Here is a 13,683-nt window from a genome sequence, read left to right on the forward strand (position 1 = left end):
CTTCTTCAGCTTCTTGTTCTCTATTGTCTTTTACTACACGATTTCCCACTTTCACAAATGGCAACTTATATTCTCACAAGCATCCTCCTTTCCCTTCCTTATAAATTTTGTTTTGATTATAGTTCCCTTCTTGTCTGTCACACACAGTATTTTTTTCTTCCAGTCAAGAGCTCTATTAACTTTGTGTAACCAGTCTGTTCCCAAACTAAAATCTTCACTTAATTTTGGAATTATCAGACAACCACATTCAAATTCTACACCCTCAGTTATGTCAGTAATGTGTGATTTCTTACCACCTTGCTTTGTCTACGAGTAATCCCTCTAATCATAACCCCTACTATTGGCATTTCAGTACAATTCATATTGTGTCTAAATTCATTACTCAGAGTTTATGATATTGCAGTTATTATGCCTGAACCAAGTAATGCTTTTCCTTTACACCACCCTATTTTTAAGTAAGAAAAAGGATTTCTTATCTCCTCATCTATAGTCACATCAGTGTCCTCATGTAGAAAATCCTTTTCAACTTCACTGAATTCCATATCCTTGCTATTATGAATGCCTTTGTGCTTGCCTCTAGCTAAGTTACTTACTTTCTTAGTCCAATTAATATTTAAACAAGGAACATTACTGCCATTCATACTGTAATTATCATTCCAGAAGTTACCCAAATCCACAGTTAAATCTTCACTCCTCTAATTCCACCAGTTAGGGTGAACTCTTTTGGACAAAATGGTGCCGGCCGCGGTGGTCTAGCGGTTGTAGGTGCTCAGTCCGGAACCGCGCGACTGCTACGGTCGCAGGTTCGAATCCTGCCTTGGGCATGGATGTGTGTGATGTCCTTAGGTTAGTTAGGTTTAAGTAGTTCTAAGTTCTAGGGGACTGATGACCACAGATGTTAAGTCCCATAGTGCTCAGAGCCATTTGAACCATTTGACAAAATGACTAATTTTTGGCAAACTGAGTCACTAAGTAGCTGTTCCTAATATCTATACAAACTTTGTACAGAAAACTCATGTTACTAAGTACAAAATCCGAAATGAAGACTGATCAGACAACTTAGAAACAGATTTGTTCTGAACACTTTCTGTGACTAAATTATGAGCATCATTTGACATTGTACCTGTGACAGAGCTGGACACGTCTTTTACATCACTTACATTTTTACTTACCTCTCACAACTTAATAAATAACATAAATTCTGCTTCTTCCTCATACAATGAATTATTCTTTAAACCAACAAAATAATCTACATCTTCATTTTAATTACTCTTAATTTTTCCCTCGTCAAGAACATCGCTTACATTACAAATACTAGTTACATCTTCATCTACCACATGTTTATTACTCTGTTCATCCTCCGCTACTTCATCACTTCCAGAAGAGATCTCAAAAATATGTAACTGCCATCACCAGTTTCATTAAAAAAATTCCCAAAAGCATATTGTAAAAGTTTTCTAGTTCTCCTTCTTGTAGTTAATAATTAGGATTTTAAATTTTTATTCTACTCTATTCACTAACCAGTCTTGTCAGAAATCACCCCAAAATTCTTAATTCACTTTAATTTTGTTAACTTGGTATGCCTATGTACTTACTCTCCTGCTGGGATGGGAGCTATTCTGGTTAGAATATCTGTCAGAATTATTGGCTCTGTATTAAACTCATTATTCTTCACTCTCATATTGTGTACATCCAGTGGTACGACAATTAGTTTACCTGTTTATTAAGTTCAACACCTTGACTGAAATGTTGAGGTGGATGCTGATTATTATTCCGGTTTCTGTTATTTCTTTCAGGTTCCCCATTATATTGTCTTCCCCTGTTATAAAAATCTTTTGGTGGACCCCTTTCTTGATTTTTGTAATTATTCTCATCATTTCTCCCATCCTCTTGTTTGAATCCTGTCTGTTATTTCTTTCTAATGCCCGATCCTCCTTATTTTCATATTTCAGAAATTGTTCAATTGATTGGCCAGGTGCTGTTGAACATTCCCAGGTAACCTTCTGTGTGATGTATCAGATTGTGTCAAGTCATCAAAAGGTCGAATCGAATGAACAAGTTTCTTTAACTGATTTTCACAGAATTCTTTCTTATCCCCTGTGTGTCCTCTTTAACTTGGCTCATCAAGCATTTCATTTTTAATTCTAGCTTGTTCCAACTCTAACCAAATTTTATCAAAGAAACTCTTTTCAGAAGCTTGATATTTTAAATCTTGTGTACAAGTTTGATGTGTCCAAGATAATTCCTCCCCACCCAAACATCATTTCACAAATTTATTTTAAGATTATCAGCATTGTCTGAAATGAAATCATCTTTACAGTGTTGTAAGAAATCAAAAGAATGCAAACTACCATCACCAGGAAAACTTTTCAGTGGTGTGTTGTACAAAACATTACAACCTGTAGTAAAAATGTTATTGCATATACATCTTCATGCAAATTATGTAATTGTTTTTGAACACCAAGCAAATTATGATAGAGTATTCCCACATTCAGTGTCTTTTTCATAAACTGACTTCAACACCAAATTTTTTTCATTTAAATTACAAAATTTTGTTTTGGAACTATTATTAATAGATAAAACTTTGCTAGACAATTTATGTTAAACCTCTGAAATTTCACTTTGCAAATTAAGTTTCAAATTAATTACTCTTTTATCAATGAAGTGAACACTGGATTCTGTGATTGTGTCACTGTTTAGTTCTACAATTTTAAAACTTGTGACTGCAGTTTAATCACTTACTTTGTTTTTCATAGTAATTATTTGGTTACTTAGTTCTTCCTGGAATGACAGAATTTGAGTCCTGCAATGGTTCCTAACAGCTACTGCTGTGTAGTTACTCTTCCAAACAGCATTCCATATGGGCAAACCAGTTTTATCTTTACCTGCAGTTACTCATACTTCATGTACTTGGGTTGTGCCTGGCTTTGTTTAAAGAAGAATAGCTTTCTGTGGTTACAGGGTTGAGCCACGCATGTCTGCTTTCATGCCCTGCAGTTCATTCACTGCAATTAATAACATGTAGTTGTGATCCTGAAGTCAAATAGTTTCTGCATTGGCTAGAATTGCAAGTTAATAAAATAAATAGAAATACAAAGTAAAAGTAAAATGAATAATTTAATAACAAGGTTTCTATTCTAATGTCTGTAGTTGATCTAGAAAACAGAGAATTATGTTGAATAATGTTTATCCAAGGAAAAACATTTCAAATAAATGGGAAATGGTCTTGCAATATCCAAGTAAAGTTCAGACTAAGAAATACCTTTATCAAATCCATTAAAGCTACATTGAAAGTGTTACAAGTATGGTAGCAAAGTCCACAGACTAAATAGTCATCGAAGATATGCAAAAATGAAGTCCATTTTGTAATCACAATACAAGAAATATTCAGTAGCTTGAAACAGATCAGAGTTCAACATGATGATTCACAAATTAACACACACTATACAAAGAATAGTTACTCATAGTCTGTCAATCTCAGTTGCATAAATCAAGCGGCAAAAGTTAGAGTCCTGCTCTGGAACACATACAAACCTTTCGAAACATAAGTCCCTTCAGAAGTATGTATGGCAGAAATAAGTATGGCAGCGGCCACTCACCACCCATAATCTATCACTTACAAGACCAAGACATGCAGGCTACTACAGGCGTGTCTGCCTTCTTCAAGAACTTAACATAATGTGTCTAGAATTACTCCCATGACTTCTTCTTCTGACAAATCCCGGCCTCCACTTGACTCCCATAGTGTTCCACTACTGTCTGCTTTTCCGTTGGCTGAAGGCCATCCCCACCAAAATACATCATCCTTAAACTCTACAGATATGATCTGATTCAAGTTGACCACTTCCCAGACAAAATTAATATATAACAACAATATTTAAATAAAGAAATGTCATTAACATTCAGTTACACTCAGATCATTTGCAGTAAATATAAGTAATGGTTAGTTCATAAATAAATAAGCCAGCATTCTTGCACAAGTGTGCTCATTTGCTCACAATAAATGACAGAAGACTGTCCTTAAATATTGATTAAACAATTATTTGTGCTTTTTTGACAGAAGTGTTTGGTTCTCTTTCCATTTGTGGTGTCTGGTAACACGTGCAGTTGACCACTTTTAACTAGCACATTTTTGTAACAGCACTTGCAGTCAACATTTAAATAAAGTTACAGGCAAAATAGTAAACCTTGCATTAAATAACCACGCAAGTATGATAAAATGTGAGGTATTCACGCATTATTCATCTGCTGTGCATTCTGACAAACATTTTCATAGTGAAAAAGATACAAAATATGTCTTTAATCAATACCTAAAACAGATACATAGCTCTCAGGTATGCTAGCTATAGTGCAGTGCTGTCACTTGAGATACCAGTTGTTAAAATCACATGGTTTGATTAAAAGCTGTTAATTCAGAGGGTCATTGGGAAAACATTTATTCACTATGTAATATTAACTTTGTTGTTTTAAAGATACTGGGGTTACTGTTGTGTTACTGGATGTGCCTCATACTTCTGGGATTGCCAAAGTACTCAGATTTGCATTAAAATTTAACTCTGACTTATTGTTGAAGTTCAGGGAGCTGTAATAGCCATCTTTAAGATTGTCTGACACTCCAACATTTCCTGGAGCATTATCTGTTGCAGAAAGGTCATGTGAGTCACAGCCATCCAGATTCACAGCATTGGGATTTACCCGTTTCTGATGGTGCTGCTCATTTCTGAACATGGCTGGCTGGCAAACCACAAACTAGCCAGGCTGGCTGGAGCATGGTATGTGCCCTGGGTCTGCTAGCATTCAGCTGTGCCACAAATTTGTCCCTCCCCAATACAAGGCCTAAGTGGACAGATAACTCACCACATACTCATAATATTACATTCCGTAGCTCCAGCATCACAGTTCTCATAAGTTCTACTTCCTAACGCATTTCTAATCACATCACCATTTTTTGCTAACTCATTCTTTAAAATGTCACTGTTTAGTGTTAACTTGTTTTGCAGAGCATTATTGTTTCATGCTATATCATTGTTCAAAGTGTCATCATTTTGTGCAAACTAATTCTTTGAAGAGCCACTGTTTTGTGCCAGTTCATTTCACTTTTTAGATGAGCATCATTTCTACCCATTTCACTTATAGCCTCAGTATTATCCAAAATTTGTTTGTTTGTTTCAGCTAATAAGTTTGTATGTCCAACATAAAATGTTCTAATGATGGTTTCTCTGTATTTTTCATACTCTGACTCAGTACTAACCTTAATCGTTCCCATCAAATAAGTCATGTACTGAACCACTTTTCTCTCTGTTTAGTGCCATTTTGAAACATTGTAGTGATAATGGAAATCTACAAAAAAAACTATTTCAGTTGAAAAAGGAGAATCACAACTAATAACATTTCTGTCTCTGTTTCCTACTTTGATGCGACAATTAAAGGAGAAAATTGATGTTATGTACTTAAGTTTCACTGTTGTATGTGCCATCATGACTTTATTCTCCAGTCCTATTGTTCACAGTTGATAAAAGTTTTTTTAGTTTCTTTTCCATTCCAGTTTTAAATTTTAAATCTCTTTGAGGTTATCTTAAAAATATGTTAGTGACTAATATTTCTTCATGCTGTACAATATGAAATCCCAGGACAAGGCACCTGCATGTAACATGCCACTTCAGTAACATCTAAACAATGACACATCCACTGAATGCACTTTTGTCATTGTTCTGAAGAAAAGTCACTGAACGGTACATTCACTTTACTAAATATAACTTTCTACTTAGCTGATTGTCTAGAAATTTTCCTCGTCTTCTTCTCAGTGTATGACTGTGTCGACAGATCTTGACTGTGCTAGGAATATATACTGACTTCAGGATTATGATTGTTCAGTGAGTCACTAACTATGAAATGAAGTAAACTATGTCCTTTTTTGTAACTTATGTATTTTCATTTCTTTAAATGTCAGGCTGAGAAAGTGAAACATCACGAGCCCTTGGAGCCACTGGTTCCAACTAAACCTGTCTCCTTTCTACTGCATTACAAATGTGAAATGACTCCATTATACAACAACTTCCTGCTAGATGCAAACAAGAAATAGTAAAAATATCACATTTGAGGCAAAGAAGTTCATATGATTTACATTATTGTCAAAGACTTTTTTCAGTTAATTGATACATAATTTAGCAAAACTGAGTAAAAACTAAATTTATAGAGTCAAGTTAAAGGTTTCAAATTATCATCATTACATGTAATATAAATGAATTAATGAATTGTAGAGAATATAGTTTTTTATGAACTTTTCTTCTTATAAATGAAATACCAATACCAAATACTATCAAAGGTTTCAGAACATGATTCTGGCTTGATTATATCACAGTTTAGACTCACTTGCACTGGTGGCAACACAGAGACTGGTGAGACAGGCTGTTCCTGTGATCAATGATGGCACCCATGTTCAGAAAAAACATAACACCTTGAATAACTAGAGAAAGGATTTTCATGTTCACAGGACATGTACATTAATATGCTCTGCAGAAATGATTAGCATTTCAATCACCTTCGCTCAGCATGTGTTCTGGTCTGCCCCGATAGCTGAGTGGTCAGCGCGACGGACTGTCATACCAAGGGGCGCGAGTTCGATTCCCGGCTGGGTCGGAGATTTTCTCCATTCAGAGACTGGGTGTTGTGTTGTCCTAATCATCATCATCTTGTCATGCCCATCAACATACAAGTCACCAAAGTGGCGTCAACTCAAAAGACCTGCACCAGGCGACCGGCCTACCTGACAGGAGGCCCTAGCCACACAACATTTCAATTCAGCATGTTTTCTGTTGCCTAGTAGGCACATGAGTCCTGGTAACTTGCTCCATGTGCGATGGCAATGTCGTGTATAAGGTGCAAATGACATCCTGTGATAATGCCATCCATGCTGCATTCACCTAGTTCTAAAGTTCATGTGTGGTGGTTTTCATTGGGTCACAGCACTGCACCCGTCGTTTCACAATATCCCATACATTTTCGATTGGCAACAAGTCTGGTGGTCTGACCAACCAGGGCAAAAGGCTGACATTCTATGACACCAAGAAGCCATGTGTTTGACAGCAACATGTGCTCGTGCATTGTCTTGGTGAAAAATGGCATCCGGGGTGTACTGCAAAAAGGGTATGGCTATAGGTCGCAGGATGTCATTCACGTAGGTCACACTGGTCACAGTGCCCTGGACATGCAACCAACTGTGATTTATGTTTGCACCCAATAGCACCCCATGCCATAAGACCTTGAGTTGGTACTGTATGTACTGTGCAGATGTAGTCACTGTGATGCCGCTCCCCCTGTCTGCAGTGAACCAAAATGCAGCTGTCATTTTCAAACAAATAGAACCTGGATTCTTCTGAAAACACTGTATGATGCAATTCCTGTCTCCAGTGACATTGAACCATACACCATTGCCATCTAGCAAGTTTCTGCACACTAGTCAAAGATAGGCGGAGAAATGGATGATGCACATGTAATCTATGCCGTAATAAATGGTGATGGACTGTCACATCTGTGATGTGTTACACTGCTCCACTGTTGCACCAGAGCTGAGGAGGATGCAGATCTGTCCTGCAATGCCATTTGGATGAGACGTGGACCTTCTCAGGTGGGTGGTGTGGGTTATGCGGCCTGACTCATCTCATTGTGTTTGATGGCCTTGCATGAATCATTCTGCACGCACCTGTTGCACTGCTGAAACACTTCATCCCACATGAGCAGCAATTTCCCAGATGGATGCATTACTTTCTCTCATGCCAATAATGTGCCCTCTTTCAAACCCAGTGATTTGACAGTACAGATCATGTGTACATCTGCGAGGCATCTTGCATGTCTGCTCAAGTCACATTGATGCATTATCTTCAGTTTACAGTGATGACAGGAGCTGCAGACACATTTTGCTGGTAGGTAGTGTTGTGGCACAATAACGATGTTGACGTTGAACACACGGGTTGACATGGTTCAAATGCTGATCATTTCTGCAGAACATACTAATGTAGATGTCCTGTGAATATGAACATCTTATCTCTAGTCATCCAAAGCGTTCTGTTTTTTCTGAATATGATTGTACATATAGTCCAGGGATCAAACCAAACTGAAGCACAATAAAGGCAAGGTGAAAAATCTCTGCTAATCAATTATATATAGTGACAACTTCAGAGAATTAGCAAGAGGCTGACTGTCAAGTCAGGCAGTAGTATTTACTGGTACACTCACATCAGTAGACAGGTTCATGTGGTATGGCTGTGGCGCACCCGTATGGGAGCAAAATGGATGTAGTATGAAGCCCAAGCTTCTCTGACCTGTCCTCCAATTTGGTACTCAGGCTGGGCAAGAAATCTGAATCAGTGTCGGATACTAAGTCCCTGCCCTCTTTAATTGGCATGTCAGGTTGGAAATTACTCAACCTGTGATGTCTTCATTGAGGAAGGAGAAAGATGTACCAGAATCCTCACCAAAGGCTCCCATGGTAGTTCCCCAATATGGTCAGCTGATCCATATGCTAGTGCTGGGGGACTCCCAGCCAATCTACAGGTTGTGGGGCGCAGCTTGGTCCAGTCTGCAGGGGAGATGGTGCTGGCCATGGTGTACATGGGGACAACAGTTCAGCCTCCATGGACACCACAGCCCAAATATGTTCCTCCTCTATCAATTATGTTGTGAAGGTGTTGCCAATGTTGGTAGAAGCTGGTAGTAGCTTAAGGGGTGGAAATGGTTCCACCTCCGTTTGCTCTCATCGCTGGTAAACATTGAGTACCTGTCAATGCCTAACAGAAAGGCAAAGGTTGTAGTGGCATGTTTGCATAGGTTGTGCCTAGTTGGCAGCTGAGCAAAGGGTAGCAGCATATCTCACTGTGGCTAGAGCTGATTGCAGTGTTTGACCAGACACTCCTGGCTAGCCACAGACTCAAATATTTGCTGACAATGATGCCTTGGGTCTGCTGGGGTCATGCCTGTAAGTACAAGCTCAGCTGTGGTAGCCCATGCAGTAGTACTGCTGAGGGTGTGGGCAATGGCCTGCTCAGTCAGGTGCAGCAGGTCAAAGATAGTGTAAGGTCTGCACCCACATAAAATTTAGGCCAGACTATATCCATTTATGGGGGTGAACTGCTAGGAGGTGAGGAAACTAGTGTGTGCTTCCCCAGAGTCAGTTCTCATTATCTTGCACATCTTTGTTTTGAAGGTTCTGATCATCTGCTCAGCTTCAAAACTGGACATGAGACGGAAAGGGGCAGTGGTCAGTTGCTCAGTGCTGTTACATTTACAAAAATCCTGAAATGCAGATGCTGTGAATTGAGGGCTGTTGTAGGAAACCAGGGTGGAGGGTGCTTCCTCTATTGCAAACATGATGGACAGGGCATGGGTAGTAGCTGCTGTGGTAGTGGTAGCCACATGTGTTACATATGGAACGTTAGAGAGGGCATTGACCACATTGCCTCCCAGAATGGTCCAGCAAAATCAACATGGAATCTTTGCTGGGGATGGGTAGGGCATTGCCAAGGGTTGAAATAGTGTGCTTGCTTTGATTGTGGATACAGGGCTGATAGTTCCAGACAGTGTGTTCTATGGCAGCATAAACACTAGGCCAATACACATGACACAATGCTACTGGCTTCATTCTGACATTTCCCCAATATGCAGTGTGGAGGGGCTTTGTATACAGGGACGAAGTGTAGGGGAACTACTTCTTGTTATTCAAAATCATCCGTAGCTAAGAAAATGACCCCATCAATGATGTTAAGCCTGTGTCATAATGAAAAATAGGTCCACCATTCCAGGTTGGTGTCCTTAGGCAGGTGCTCTGGCCAAACCCACTGTAGAGTAGACAACACCCTGCAGTGTACTGGATCACTGAATAATTCTGCTACTACTTTGCATTCCATAATAAGGATTTCAGTGAGGGTGTGTTACTGATTTGCACCTAAGGTAAAACACTCCACTTGTGCCTGTCAAACTCTGCATCTGGGCCACATGGGAAGCAGGAAAGTGCTTCACCATTTTGAGTGCTGTGTGGTGGGCCAATTGGATCTGGTAGGAATACTTAGCTAACAGTGCCCACCACTGCAGCCATTGCACGATCTTATTGGGAAGTTTCAAATGGGAATCCAACAGTGAAATGAGAGCCCTGTGATCTGTGCCATATATGATAGCCAATGCCTCTTTCTCAATTTGAAAATAATTTCTCTGTTCCAAATTTAATGTTTTAAATGGAAATGTAATGGCTATGCTGTGTTATTGGCATATTTGTGAGACTGCGTGGCACCAATGCCACAATCTGACCCATCAATGACAAGCATTAAGCGGTTGCTGGGATGGAACACTGCTGAACAAGGGGCTGACCTAAGGTACTTTTTAGTTGGAAGAAAGCCTTCTGATACACCTCTAACAACATAAATTTAATACCTTTCTTATGAAATTGATTAGGCAGATGGAAAATATGGGCCATATTTGGAATGAACTTTGCATAATAATTTCATTTGCTGAGAAACAACTGTAGTTCTTTGAGGTACTTAAGAGCTTGTAACTTAATTATAGTACCCACATTATCATGTGTGGGTATGAGCCCTTCTTTACATAATGTATGTCCCAGGTACTTGACACTTAGCTCAAAGAAACTATATTCGTAAGGGTGACAATGCAGACCATGGTCTTGGAGCCACTTAAACAACAACTAAAGGTTGCCCAAATGCCGCTTCTGCATGGCCCCAGTAATGAGCAAGTCATCTAAATAATTAACACACTTGGAGCACCTTGGATGAGCTGTTGAAAGCATTTCTGAAATATTGCTGGGGTTCTGGTGGCCCCAAATGACAACTGTTGTAACAATATGTGCCACATGGCATATTAACCACTAAAACATGTTTTGACTGATCGTCTAAAGTCAACAGAAAGCAGGCATCAGAGAGATCTATCTTTTAAGAATAATGGCCACCAGCCAATTTTGCTAGCAATTCCTGTGGCCTAGGGTACAGATTTACATTTTCTCAAAGAGTCTACTATTGATGGGCATTTGAGAATGTCTATCACTTGGCCACGTAAACCTCAATAAGGGGATGGTACATTACATAGTGGGACACAGCCCATATCCAGTTTATCTGTACTGGTTTAACAGGAAAGACAATGACTTTGGGAACATCTAACCACATTATGTTTAACTGTGACACCTATGATGGATTTAGGGAACCAGTAGAGACTAATCAACCATGATATGAACTTACATAATACAGTATAATGAATGGTGGGCAATAATAGTGTTGCTAACACCATTTCTCGGCATGAAAATGACAAATTTATCAGATTATAGCAACTACAGAACCCCTCCAATCCTGCACATCACTGAATGAGAATTAGCATGATTAACAAAGTGCTAGTGAGTGCATCATGGAAAATGTGAATATGAGTGTTGCGTCACTGAATGTACATGTGCAACCACGATCACTGAGATGCAGGAGGCAGAACATGCAGCACCATATCAGTCTCAGATCAGCATAGCTTCCAGTTCCATCTCAGCAATGGATACGGGGAGATGCACAATGAAAGGAGGCTTAGCAGTCTGTTGTTCTTCCGAGACTGTTTTCAAGTACACACTCATACACAAAGGATTAACAATAATCATAAAATTAAAAGATGATTACTATGGCAGAGATAGAGCTGTAACATGCTCTGATGACACTCCAAAGCATATTCACATTCATATATAAATTCACTAATATTGGTGCTGATACATAATATATTCAAAGGGATGGAATGTGACAATATTATGAAAAGGATAGATTGCTACACAACATATAATGAACATGTTGAGTCACAGACAGGCACAACAAAAAGACTACTAACCACGTAAGCTTTTGGCTAGAAGGTCTTCTTCCACAAGTGTGTATGTGAGATGCATTTGCGTGAATGTGTGTGTATCTGTTGTCTATTTTCGAAGAAGGCCTTCTGGTCGAAAGCATAAGTGTTTAGTAGTATTTTGTTGTGGCTGTCTGTGACTCAACCTCTCCACTATAGGTGCATAATATTGTGTGTGTGTGTGTGTGTGTGTGTGTGTGTGTGTTTGTGTGTGTGTGTGTGTAATTTTCTTTCTTATCTATTACTTACTGATTACTATTATCATTATCATTAATAAGCAATGTAAGCAAATATAAGGGCCATGGGCTGTTGACTTGCAAGGCTTGGCACACGTATTATTCCTATTTTTATGCTGAGGCATTACTTTTTAATCAATCAAAACATATAACAACTTCAAAAAATACTAGCAAATCACTAAGGATTGGATCAAGTGACTCAAAGCCATCACACTAACTTCTCTGTCAGGAGAAAGGTGGTTAAGAACATTACACATTAATGAGTCTGCATATGATGCACCACACTGTTTACAGGAAAAATCACACTTGTGTGCCAAACCTTGCAAGTCAACAGCCAAACTCCTTATGTTTGCTTACATTGCTAAAACATTGGTTAAATATGAGCCTAGTTGCAACTACGAGGTGCTATCCAAAATTTTCAGGTTTGGTGCTGCCATCTGGACTAATGGTCATCATCACCCTCGAAGTAGTTCCCATCCGCATGTACACACCGGTCCTAGTGCTTCTGCCACTGATCAAACTTTTTCTGGAAGTCCTGTGTTTATCACCACCAGCGATGCTTCTTGAATCCTCTCTAGAGTATTGAACCGATGGCCTTTCAACTTGAGTTTTAGTTTTGGGAATAGCATGAAGCTGCAAGGTGCCAAGTCTGATGAGTACAGTGGGTGGGGTACAACCACCATGTTGTTTTTTGCCAAAAAGGTTCTGGTGCGCAAGGACGTGTGACAGGGTACGTTGTCGTGATGCAGCAGCCAGTTCCCTTGACGCTAATGTTCCGGCCCTCATTGCCACACGTTTTCAAGGAGCCTTTGCAAAACATCACAGTACTACGCAGAATTCAATGTTTGGTTGGGTGGGATGAATTCTTTGTGCACAATTCCCTTGGTATCAGAGAAAACGACTATCATGCTCTTCACTTTGCTCTTCATCTGTCTCGCTTTTTTGGGTCTTGGAGAGCCCGGGCTCTTCCACTGGGATGATTGTTGCTTTTTCTCTGGGTCATAGCCGTAAATCCAGCTCTCATCTCTGGTGATAACCCACAACAAGAAGGTTGGGTCATCAGATGCGGTCTGACGAAGGTCCAGATCCATCATAAATAGCCACACACCAAACCTAGAGTATTATGGAAATCACTGTGGACACACAACACGTCCTCCCAGGTAAATGCCTCTCTGCACACTGTCCCATCAGATATGCAGCTCTTGCCACCTAACAGGTCAAAGATCTATTAATCCTACTTTCCAGATGGCAGCACCAGTCCCAAAAATTTTGTATTCCAACTCGTATCTGGGTTTGGTGACCATAGTAGTCAACCAACAAGCCACAAACATCAGAAAAGCTTAAACTTCTTGTGTCTGAGGGTGGGCACAGTTTCTGCTCCAGTTCATGCAATGTATTATTAAAAGACAGTAAGAGCTCAGCCTGTCATTCTGGAATAGTTATTTGACTTGCCTTGCAGGGAAGAACAAAGGATATTGAAGCAACAAAATGATATTGAAGCAACTGAATGCTGGTGGGGTCGCAAGGAACCAGAAACTTCCAAATGTTGTTAATTTGCAGCAGTTGTAACAGCAGTTTC

At 39.5% G+C, this 13,683-nt stretch overlaps 1 protein-coding gene across 1 annotated transcript in view; it reads left to right on the forward strand.

The window, feature by feature from the left end:
* The window catches only part of LOC126473839 (uncharacterized), a 189,643-nt gene that overhangs the window by 134,589 nt on the left and 41,371 nt on the right, over positions 1-13,683 (forward strand). The window lies entirely within an intron of this gene.

This window comes from Schistocerca serialis, chromosome 4 (genome assembly GCF_023864345.2).
Source record: "Schistocerca serialis cubense isolate TAMUIC-IGC-003099 chromosome 4, iqSchSeri2.2, whole genome shotgun sequence".
In the NCBI taxonomy this organism is placed as follows: Eukaryota; Metazoa; Arthropoda; class Insecta; order Orthoptera; family Acrididae; genus Schistocerca; species Schistocerca serialis.